Genomic DNA, 12,337 nt, shown 5'->3' with positions numbered 1-12,337 from the left:
GAGAGAGAGAGAAAGAGCATGAGCAGGGGAGGGGCATAGAGAGAGGGAGACACAGAATCCAAAGCAGGCTCCAGGCTCTGAGTTGTCAGCACAGAGCCTGATGCAGGGCTCGATCTCACAATCCATGAGATCATGACCTGAGCTGAAGTCAGACTCTTAACCAACCAAGCCACCCAGGCGCTTCTGCATCACTTTAAGCCTTAACAATCAACAAAACAAGCCCTGATTTGTGTAGCATTTGCTAATTTCTGTGACACAAATACTCCCACCATACCTGTTTCAAGCTACAGGATACATCAAGTTACATTAAGTTACAATATAAACCTGAAGGTAGTAAAGCAAGTAATGGAGAACACAGACTCCAGAGCAGGCAAGTTTCTTTGCCCAATGAGCCTCAGTTTCCTCATCTGTAAAGTGAAGTGATAATAATTAATGCCTACTCAACAGAGCTATGACTCCAGTTAAAAAGAAATCTCAGCCTCCCTTTCTGGTACTTAAGCACTTTTTTTTGAAATCACACATATAAGGCACCTGAGTGGTGATAGAGACAGCCAGGTGAATTCTGTTCAAAATAAATTCAGTCCAAAGTGTAGAGTTAAAACTAATGGTCAGCCTTGGTCTGGCTTGGGAAAACGCCAGCACCCAAAGTTTCCAGCATCTGGGACTCTTTCCCTCTAAGTGGCAGTTCCAGGGGCAGGTCAGTTCTGGCTGCCTCATTTGTGTGCCTGCTAGGTGCCTTTGTTTAGGAACTTCCTGATTCCCCCCACTGAGGAAAATGTCCCTTTTTTCCCCCTTTTCTTTGTCTTAATGGAGAGAAACAGAAATTAAAAGAAGGAAACAAATACGGAGAGACTAGATACATTGAAAGAGATTAAAAGAAATAGATTGAGAAAAAACAAAGGAGAACGATATTCTTGCTACTTTATATTAAGTAGGCTCCACACCCTATGTGGGGCTTGAACTCATGACCCTGAGATCAAGAGCCAGCCAAGTGCCCCGTTTTTCCTACATTTTCTAATAAGAGAAGACAAATACGGAGCTAAAGATAAAATAAAAGCTGATTCCTACCACAACTCTAGAGAATTTCTTGGAAAGGACTAAGTTTTAAAAATTACAGGCGGCATAGATGGACCCATTTCTTGACTTTTTTCCTACCAACTTTTAACTCTGCGGTAACCCCTAACCCCTGCACCCAAATGCCCAATGCAATAATTCTACATATTTTTCCATTCTGACTCATGTTTTCCTGGTTGAATTCTGTAGCTACACTTATCACCTTAGAACCAAAGATTCTGGGAGCTGAAAGTGACCTCAGAGTACCTTTCCTTTCCCTGTAGTATTTTACATATGAGGAAACCAAAGCTCAGAAAGTTTGAGTTACTTAAGTTCCCACAGACAAGTGACAGGTTAGGTGGTGATTCATCTATCTTTGTGATATCTGTCCTATCTTTCAGGGTCCCAGCAAGAAACAGGTAACTGAGGAGAGGGGTTTTTGTTTTGTTTTCTGAAGAGAGTTTAAAGGAAAGGCAACAAGAGATGGTGCTGTACCCCAGGGCTAGTGACAGTGGGGAAACATAATCACTACTGGATTTGAGGGGACAACAGGCAGGGAGCAGAGAGTATATGGAAAGGGATACCGGATGGGTTTACAGGGACTCACTTTTCAGAAGGTGGAGTATATGCTGGGGCATAAACACTCTCACAGCCTTCTCCTTCATCCTCCTAATCTCCATTGGCTAAACATAATCAGAAGCCAGGGACAAGGAAAACACACCTATCAACATTTTATTTACTAGAATTTCAAACAATGCTTGTTTATGCCCTCCTAATTTGGCCTTGAGGTATACAACACAGCAAATCACCAGGAACATAAGAGACAAGAAACCTGCAAGTTAGGGCACTGACCTGTCATACTGATGGAAGCGGAAGACTGGATAGGTGGATGTAAGCTTCCAGGGGCTGACTCCACACAGACCTGGTGGAGGCTCATTCGGATAACAGGTCAGGTCCTGACCTTGAACGTGAGTCTAGTTTTACAGAGGGTGAGTCCTGACCATTAGATGACTGCCCCTGGAGAGCTGTGCAGTGGTGATGGGCAGGGAAGACTTCTCTAAGAGCACAACATCCTGGAGAACCAGGAGTGACGCTAACTATAGGAAAGGCTGGAGTCTCCTGTGACCTGTGAAGAGATAGGTTGGTGGAAGCCTGCGGGACCCTCTCCTCCCTCAGAGTAAAGTTACTTCTTCAGGGATTTCCTGACTTCATTGTTCCCTTTGGTTGTATCTTGTCTCCTCCTCCCCCACCCCTCCAACTCCCTACCCTGAAGCCAAAGGAGTCTGGGGTGGAGTCAAGACTCTCAGAAGCAAGTTAAACCAGTTCCTGCAGGCCTGAACATGACCTGCTGAGGAATAACCCCTGCAGAAAACCACTGTCCCCAAATGGAGCCACAGCTAGCTATAGAAGGTGCAGAGACCTGGGACAGGGCAAGAACTCAGGGAAAACACAAATCAGCACCTGACTCTAAACACAGGTGGACCCAACCTGGATCTGTAGCTGCTGAAGCCTTGCTAATGGGGCAAAGCTGATGTTCGTCATCCCGTAACCCTGATCAGCAGGGGCAAAAGTTGGAGTAGGGGAAGTATGAGTACCAATGCCTCTTTCCCTGAGGCCTTTCTCCAATTCTACCAGCTCAGTCTCTAGCAGAGTTCTTAGTGTTATCTGAGAAGCTGCCTCTCAGTGTGTCAGGGAGCCCAGATTTCAGCTCTCTCCAGGGTTGCTTAGGTCCCCAGTGTCTTGGGGGAAGGGTCACACATGGATTCTTACTCCCGTGTGGTCAGCCTAGCCAAGCCCCTCATCTGTCTGTGGCTAAAAGGGGAGGTTGCAACCAGGAGGGATAAAAAGGCTCATGGTTCCTGCTTAGGTAAAAGACTGGCTAGATGCTTGAAGACTTGCAGCTTTTTGTCAAAGTAAACACCAGCTAGTCCTCATGCTCCTGGCTGCCCTATAGTCAAGATTATTTGGACTGAGCTTAAGTAAGGTAGTAAGGGACACTACCATGTCCCTGGGACTGTGAAATCTCAATAGATGGCTCAGGCTGTTCGGAGCCCTGAGAATGCTTTATAGTTGTGCTCTATTTCAAAGAACCTTCACATCTCTTATCGCTGAAGTTCACAATCAGCCCAGAGATTCAAATAGCTTACAGCCAAAGAGCCGGTTAATCATTAGAGAAAGGATTTAACTTCAACCTCAGATCCAGCGCTTTCTCCAAGCTGCCTCCTGCCTAACTTTAAGCCACATAGGCATGCACACATACACACATACTTTTGAGAAGTTATGTGCACATCTTTTTGTAAATCGTATCTGTTCATAAAGGGGAACTTGGTTCAAGGATCGCTACTCTGAAAAGTTCATTATAGCAAAACAAACAAACAAACAAACAAACCCAAAACAAAACAAAAACCCAAAGCAAACAAAAAAAATCTTCCTTCAAGACTGATATTACAGCTCTGCCTGCCTCCAAAAATGTGTATTGTGTGTATCTTTGCTCACACTCCATGTTGAGTTCATGCAGGAATGATACCTCCAAGAGTTTGGGAACTAAGGTCTGGCTCCCCCTACTGGATGTATGATGGATTCATTGGCCCAAGGGAATTTACCCAGTCTCCCCAGAAGTTTCTGGTCTCTCAGGACAATCCTGTATTTGTCTGTGCTTGGAAAGACCCCAAAAAGCCAGGCTCCCTGTGGAGAGATGTGATCATGGAAGACTTTTGAGAAGATTATTTTAACTGGAGTTTGTTGTGAGTAGTTTCTTGTTTGATTGAGAACAGTTTTGAAAAGGAAAGTTGAGAGGATGAATGAGCTAACTGCCCTAAACAGAACGTTCATGCCAAAGGAAAGGGAAATGAGGAATGTTTTAGTTTTTTGGTTTTTTTTTAAATTTTTTTTTTTAACGTTTATTTATTTTTGAGACAGAGAGAGACAGAACATGAATGGGGGGAGGGTCAGAGAGAGAGGGAGACACAGAATCGGAAGCAGGCTCCAGGCTCTGAGCTGTCAGCACAGAGCCCGACGCGGGGCTCGAACTCATGAACCACAAGATCATGACCTGAGCTGAAGTCGGACACTTAACCAACTGAGCCACCCAGGCACCCCAAGTTTTGTTGTTGTTTTTTTTTATATTCATTTGTTTATTTTGAGAGAGAGAAATTAATTCCACTCTCCATATATAGCATTACAGTTTTGACCAGCAAATGTTGCTGAATTATAAACTGAGTTAATCATAGTCTCCTTCTTGAATTTATTGGCCCTGTTTTGAAGGTTTCAATAATGTTAAGTAATAAATTAATTTTTAAGTGTTTATTTATTTTGAGAGAGAGAGAGAAAAAGAGCAAGGAGGGGAGGGGCAGAGAGAGCGGGAGACAGAATCCCAAGCAGGCTCAACACTGCCAGAGGAGAGCCTGACACGGGGCTCAAACCCACGAACTGTGAGATCATGACCTGAACTGAAATCAAGAGTGGGACACTTAACTGAATGAGCCACCCAGGCACCCCATAGTTTTTTGTTTCTTTCTTTGCACCAAACCTGGAGCTTGAACTCAACACCAGAGATCAAGAGTCACATGCTCTACCAACTGAGCCAGCCAGGTGCCCCTGTTTTAGTCTTTTTGAGCAAAGGACATCAATATTCTTTGTCCACTCTCCTTTATTATAAATGCTTATTCACAATCAACACATATTGTAACAAAACTGGGAGGGGGCATTTTAAGGACACGATAAGAAAATACAAGTTATCACTGAAACTCTGCTGCCAAAAGACCCACTACTGACATTCTACTGATAACATTCTACTGATTTTTCCGATACCTAAGTATAGATATGTATGAATTTTATAACAGATCCTGCTTTATACGCTGGTTTGTAACTACTTTGTTATGTAATAATATATCTGAGCAATCATTCTAGGTCAGAACACATGGGGTGCCTGGGTGGCTCAGTGGGTTAAGCATCTGACTCTTGATCCCAGCTCAGGTCATGAAATCACAGTGTGTGAGTTTGAGCCCTGCCATCAGGCTCTGTGCACAGATCCTGCTTTGGATTCTGTCTCTCCTCTCTATCCCTCCCCTGCTTGTGCTCTCAAAAATTAAATAAACAAATTAAAAAAAAAAAAAAGGAACATATAGATTTACTTGCATATATCATTAAAATTTTTTTATGATGGAAAATTTCTAACATTACAAAATTAAAGACACTAGTATAAGGAGCTCCCATATACTCATCTACCAGCTTCAACAATTATAAACATATTGCTGTAAAAAAATGTAACCTTCTGAATTATTATTTTTTAAATGCCATTCACTCCCATAAGCTTTATACTGTAGTTTCTCACACACAGCAAATGGGAACAGATGTGAGAATGTACAAGATAAACAGTCAGACCTACTGATTGTAGGGAAGAGTGACAGATAATAGCCAGCCACCCAATAACCTGACAAGCTTACATGTTTATTTATTTTTGAGATAGAGGGTGCACTAGAGCACAAACAGGGGAAGGACAGAGAAATAGGGGGACAGAGGATCTGAAGCAGGCTCTGCACTGACAGCAGAGAGCCCAACACGGGGTTCGAACCCATGAACTGTGAGATCATGAACTGAGCCGAAGTCTGACACTGAACTGACTGAGCCACCCAGGCACCCTTAACCTTCTGAATTATTTAAAACAAATTCTTCTTTTTTTGAATAATTTTATTTATTTATTATTTTTTTTTTTTTAATTTTTTTTTTAACGTTTATTTATTATTGAGAGACAGAGAGACAAAGAGCGTGAGCAGGGGAGGTATAGAGAGATGGGGAGACACAGAATCTGAAGCAGGCTCCAGGCTCTGAGCTGTCAGCACAGAACCCGACGCGGGGCTCGAACTCACAAACTGCGAGATCATGACCTGAGCCGAAGTTGGTCGCTTAACCAACTGAGCCACCCAGGCACCCCAATAATTTTATTTTTTTACAGAGGGAGAGAGCACAAATGGGGGAGAGACAGAGAGAGAGAATCCCAAGTAGATTCCAAACTGTCAGTGTGGAGCCTGATGCAGGGCTCGAACCCACAAACTGTGAGATCATGACTGGATCCAAAACCAAGAGTCAGAAGCTTAACCAACTGAGCCACCCAGGCACCCGAGAGAGAGAGAGAGAGAGAGAAGGAGAGGGAGAGAGAGAATCTTAAGAAGGCTCCACTCTCAGCAGAGACCAATGCAGGGCTCGATCTCATGACTGTGAGATCATGACCTGATCATGAGTGGGATACTTAACCAACTGAATCACCCCAGGCACCCCTGAAACAAATTCTTGACCTCATGTTATTTCATCCATAAATAAGATATCTCTAAGTGCTAAGGATTTTTAAAAAACATAACCATGGGGCAACCTGGCTGGCTTAGTAGGAGGAGCATGCAACTCTTGATCCTGATGTCATGAGTTTAAGCAACACATTAGGTGTAGAGATTACTTTAAAAAAATAAAATATTTACAAAATAAATTAAAACATAACCACAATATCATTATTATACCTAGAAAAATTAACAATCATTATTTTAAAAAATTTTTTGAAGTAATCTCTATACCCAACATGGGGCTCGAACTCACAAACCTGAGATCAAGAGTCACATGCTCTATGAGCCAGCCAGATTGCCAACAACCATTATTATTACCTAATATCTAGTCAGTGTTAATTTTATTTTTACCATAGCATTGTTTTGTATTGTTTTCGATCAGGATGTAAACACCATGTATGCATTACATTTGCTTGATATATATGACTCAAGTCTCCCTTAATCTGTTAGTTGTCCTTCTTGCTACTTGTTTCTTGGGAAAAAAACAGATCATTTCCTCTACATCCTGAATTTGATTGTTTGCATCCCCATTATACCATTAATATATTCCTCCAGTCACTGTATTTTCTGAGAGCTGATAGATAGATCTGTGCTTGTTCAGATCAAGTTTGATTTTCTGGCAAGAACACTTCTTAGGTAATGCTGTTAACTTCCTATTGCAGGAGCACCTGGCTGGCTCAGTTGGTGGAGCATGTGCCTTTTTTTTTTTTTTTTTTTAAATGTTTGTCTATTTTTTGAGAGAGAGAGAGAGTGTGTGCCCATGCGCAAGTGGGGGAGGGGCAGGAGAGAGGGAGACAGAGGATCCTAAGTCAGTTCTGTGCTGACAGCAGATGGCCTGACACAGGGCTCGAACTCCAGAAATGCGAGATCATGACCTGAGCTGAAATGAGACACTCAACTGACTGAGCCACCCAGGCACCCTGAGCATGTGACTCTTGATCTCAGGGTTGTAGGTTCAAGCCTGATATTGGGTGTAGAGACTACTTAAAAAATAAAATCTTAAAAACAAAAACAAAACAGGGGCACCTCCATGGCTCAATCAGTTAAGCATCCATCTTTGGCTCAGGTCATGATCTTGTGGTTCATGAGTTCAATCCCTGCATCAGGTTCTGTGCTGACAGCTCAGAGCCTGGAGCCTGCTTCAGATTCTGTGTCTCCCCCTCTCTCTGACCCTCCCTCACTCATACTCTGTCTCTCTCTCAAAAATAAATTAAAAAGAAAAAACACTAAAAAACCCACAAAAAGCGAAACTTCCTATTGCAACCCATCAGGAGGCACATAATATCTGGTGGTCTCTCTTTTTGTGATGAGATTGACCTGCAAATATTTTAAGTTCATTTATTTATTTTGAGAGAGAGAAAGCACAAGTAGGGGAGGGGCAGAGAAAGAGGGAGAGAGAGAGAATCCCAAGCAGAGTCCACACTGTTAGTGCAGAGCCTGACATGGGGTTTGAACCCATGAACCACAAAATCATGACCTGAGCCGAAGTCAGATGCTACCAGCTGAGCCACCCAGGTACCCCGACTTGGAAATATTTTAAATTTTCATTTAGCATTTCCTTACTAATACTTAGGATACTTCCAAGTTTTTTTGTTTTTTTTTAAATAATCAATGCTATGACAAACCATCCTTATACATCTATCTTTGCATGTTTGCCTAGAACATTTCCTAAAATTCTCAAAAGTGAAACTGCTGGGTCAATGGATATAATCAATTTTTCAACACAATAAATTCATTTGGATAGGTTAAGGTTTCCTAATAAAGTCCACAGCCACCAGATAGATTAACTAGTAGCCTAAAAACAATATAGTCAATGGTAACTTTACCTAATGACTCATGCATTCTCTATCCTTGACTCATGCATCCTTGATCTTTCCTCACACCTTGGCTAATAACTCTAGGTCTGCACAGGCAGGCACAAGGCAGATTCTATAGTAGAGCAAGTTTATCACAGGCTTTAGCTAGATCTCCTATTATCTCCTGCTGTCAAGGAAGACTGCAGATAGCTGTACATGTTATTGGCCAATACATTCAGGATAGGAAGGCATCCTAAGACAATCTTCACTGTGAAAAGATGACCTTGAGTAAAAGTTAAAATGTTCAGGGGCATCTGGGTGGCTCAGTCGGTTAAGCATCTGACTTTAGCTGAGGTCATGATCCCAGTTTGTGGGTTTGAGCCCCACGTTGGGCTCTGTGCTGACAGCTCAGAGCCTGGAGCCTGCTTCAGATTCTGTGTCTCCCACTCTCTCTGCTCCTCCCCTGCTTACACTCTATTTCTCTCTCTCTCTCTCTCAAAAATAAAAATAAACATTAAAAAAAATTTTTTAAAAATATTCAGTTTGAGATAGGTAGGAAAAAGCAACCAGAGGTGAGCAGTTTGGTCCTGGAATGGACAGAGTCAGGCAGAATCAATTCAAGTGTGGTTCTGGGCTTTAATTTTTGCTTTTGCACGTCTCAGCACTATTATGTGAATACCATTCATCTTTGTATTATCACAAAAAAATTTTTTTCTTACATATCATGTGATTTTATAAAAATTGGTATCTGAAAATTCCTCAGAATATTCCTGTATTAGTTTGCTAGGGCTGCCAAAACAAATTCCCACAAATTTGGTGGTGTTAAAACAACAGAAATCCATTCCCTTACAGTTTTGGAGGCCAGAAGTCCAAAATCAGGGTGTCAGCATGGCCATGCTCCTTCCCAAGGCTCTAGGAGAGAATCTTTCCTTGCCTCTTCCAGCTTCTGGTGGCTCCTGGAATTCCTTTGCTTAAAGATACATCACTCCAATCTGTCTCTCTTCATGTTGTCTTGTGTGTCCCTGTATGTCCTTTTCTCCCTTACATAGGAAACTCCTCACTGCAGGGCCTATCCTAACCTGGTATGATCTCATCTTGATCCTTACCTTATTTTTATCTGAAAAGACCCTATTTCCAAATAAGGTCACATTCTGAAGCTCCGGATAGATTTCAATTTTGGGGAGACACTATCCAACCCACATTTCTCAATGTTTTATCAGAAGCCATTAGGAAAATAAGACACGTAATGAAATTTTACAAGCCCTGCTATAATATTTACCTGTTTTGAAGATAAACTGCTTGAGGGGAGGGATTGCTTCCTATTTTTTAGACTTCCTGCACTAGAGTAGTTGTGGATGTTAAGGACCCAGGAAATCATCTAATGTCTAATCTGAACTCCTCATTGTAGAAGGTGAAGAAACTAAAGAGGGGAAAAGACTTGTTCAAAGTCACAGTCACAAGCAGCTGCAGTAGAACTAGAACAGAACCCATACCCTCCCCTTTTGGTCCACTTACCCTGAGTGGTTGGTCAGAACTTGGGAGTAGCATGTATCCCCCTTCAAGGAATAGCAACAGTATCTCTAATCAGTGATAGAAAACTCCTCTCTCCCAGAGGGGAAGAAAGATTGTTTGGTAGAAATTGAAGCATGGTGGTTGGGACAATAATTTTGTGTTTTTAGCAAAAGAGCCTAGAGGAGCAGAGAGGGTGGTGGTGGTAAAAATGAAGGATGTTTCTCACATAAGCAATACATTACAGGGCCCAAACCGCCACACCTCAGGCCATGGTACCCAGCACAGTGTTCTCTGCAATGGGCAATGGCCTTGACCCCGGAGTCTTATTATTTCCAGTCCTCTGTTCAAGCTGCCACCAGTTAAGAAAAAAGTTAGCTACAAGTGAGGGAAGCTGTTCATTTGTTTTCTTCTTGTCCATAGCAGTAGGCATGTTAATTATAGCTTTGAATGGTGCTTAACAAGAAATGCAGTAAACATGTGACACTGAGCTCAGTTAATGAGTACTATTATCCTTTTAAAATTCTGACTTCAGCAATTACCCACTAATCAAGAGAAGTGTTTAGATGTGAGGCTCAACCCAATAGGAATTTGAGAGGACAGCTCAGAGCCCTGTCTTGGAGCGCTGAAACAGAAGAGCTTACAACCCCATCTTGAGCAGTTCAGTTCACACCTCTCTCTGGTGGTAGTATAGAAACAAATTTCTCACATTTGTTTCTCTGGATTATTTTTTGGAGGAGCTGAAGGGCAGAAAAAACAAGTTAAGAAACTCAAACTTCATTTTGTCTTTATCGGTGGTTCCAGACTTAGCCCATATTTCTACCCTTCCAAAGCATCCAGTCATCTCAGCACACTAGCATGAATGAGATGTGGCTAAAACCAAGTAACGTTGAATGACAGCCACCCCCAACCTCACCCATTGTTGGCTCCCAGACATCAGCCAATTGGAAAGGAAAGAAAAAAACACTTGGGTCATTGGCTGACTTTTACAATTGACCCCAATGCTAAGCTAAGGGTCTTGACATCCTGACTTGCTATTTCTGGGTACCCGCTCTAGGAACTGTCTGGATGGCAGTTGGATCAGAGAGGCTAGACTGGGAGTCTTAGCTTAATTAGAAACATAGAAGGCCAGGGATGCTTGGCTGCCTCAGTTCGAAGACCTGATATTAAGCTTGGGGTCGTGAGTTTGAGCCCCATGTGGGGTGATTACTTTTTTTAAAAAAGCAGAACAGGGGCACCTGGGTGGCGCAGTCGGTTGGGCGTCTGACTTCAGCCAGGTCACGATCTCGCTGTCCGTGGGTTCGAGCCCCGCGTCAGGCTCTGGGTTGATGGCTCAGAGCCTGGAGCCTGTTTCCGATTCTGTGTCTCCCTCTCTCTCTGCCCCTCCCCTGTTCATGCTCTGTCTCTCTCTGTCCCAAAAATAAATAAATGTTGAAAAAAAAAAATTAAAAAAAATAAATAAATAAAAAATAAAATAAAATAAAATAAAAAAGCAGAACAAAAAGAGCACCTGGGTGGTTCAGTCAGTTAGGCCTGACCTTTGGTTTCAGATCAGGTCATGACCTCATGGTTCCTGGGTTCAAGCCCCATGTTGGACCTGTGCTGGTGGCATGGAGCCAGCTTGGAATTCTCTCTCTGTCCCTCTCTGTCTGCCCCTCTCCTGCTCTCAAAATAAATGGGTGAACTTTAAAAAATAAAAATAAAACACACTAAAGGCCTGATTAATACTAGTCAACTCTTGGAGTTGCGGGGTAGGGAACTCAACATAAATTAGGTTCCAAAGCCTTCTGTAAAAGGACCCAAGGATGATGGGAGCAGCAAGTAGACCAGGGGACTGAGGCATGTGGCCTGAGGGAGAACAAGGAAGTTCTTTCATGGCAAGGGAATCGGGACTGGCAGGAAAGGGAGGGACCCTATAAAGTCCACAAAGCTTTTCTGTGAGATACATACTTTGCTGGAAAGTCTAGCTGGAAAACAGGAGCAGGGCCAAGATTCCATGGAGGCCCGAAGCCTAGGCCAGGTCCCCCCTCAGATCCCATCACCTTTCTCTGAGCATGTTCCATAGACACAAGTTCCACAGTAACCAAAACCTGAGGTTGGGAAAAAGCAGGTCTTTGTTTACATTTGCATTTCCCAGAAATAATTTGACCAAGGAACATTTTGCAAACACCCATCACTGTCTCATGGATTGGAAATTCTAAAAACTTCATTTTGGAAAAGGTTTTTCTCTTTTAGGAAGCCCTCTTAATTGCCTCAACTAATTCACCTCTCCCTTCCTGTTTTGTGGCCTTTGATCACATAGGTAGACGCCTGTATGAATTTTATTCTGTAGTCAGTCTCCAAGGTAGGTGCAAAGGGCAGCTGTATCTAGCTTGTCTAGAGAGGAACAAGTGCCTTGAGACAGAGGAATATACTGCTTTGCCTGCCTCTGTGGCCCAGCCCCGACGAATCTTCCAGGATTAGTGATGAGGAGGGTGGTACAATTCAGCAGTCTGCCTTTCTCTCAGGTACACCCCCAAACCAGATCTGGGAAGAGCATCACTCACCTTGGTCACTGTGTCCTCTTGCCTGGGCATATTCATCCTCAACTGGACCCGGACCCCAGAATAAATGATCTTTGGCCAGGGCTGGGGACCAGGAGCAAGT

This window comes from Neofelis nebulosa, chromosome 12 (assembly GCF_028018385.1).
Source record: "Neofelis nebulosa isolate mNeoNeb1 chromosome 12, mNeoNeb1.pri, whole genome shotgun sequence".
Taxonomy (NCBI): domain Eukaryota; kingdom Metazoa; phylum Chordata; class Mammalia; order Carnivora; family Felidae; genus Neofelis; species Neofelis nebulosa.
The sequence above is the reverse complement of the archived record's forward strand: the minus strand, read 5'-3'. Positions refer to the sequence as shown.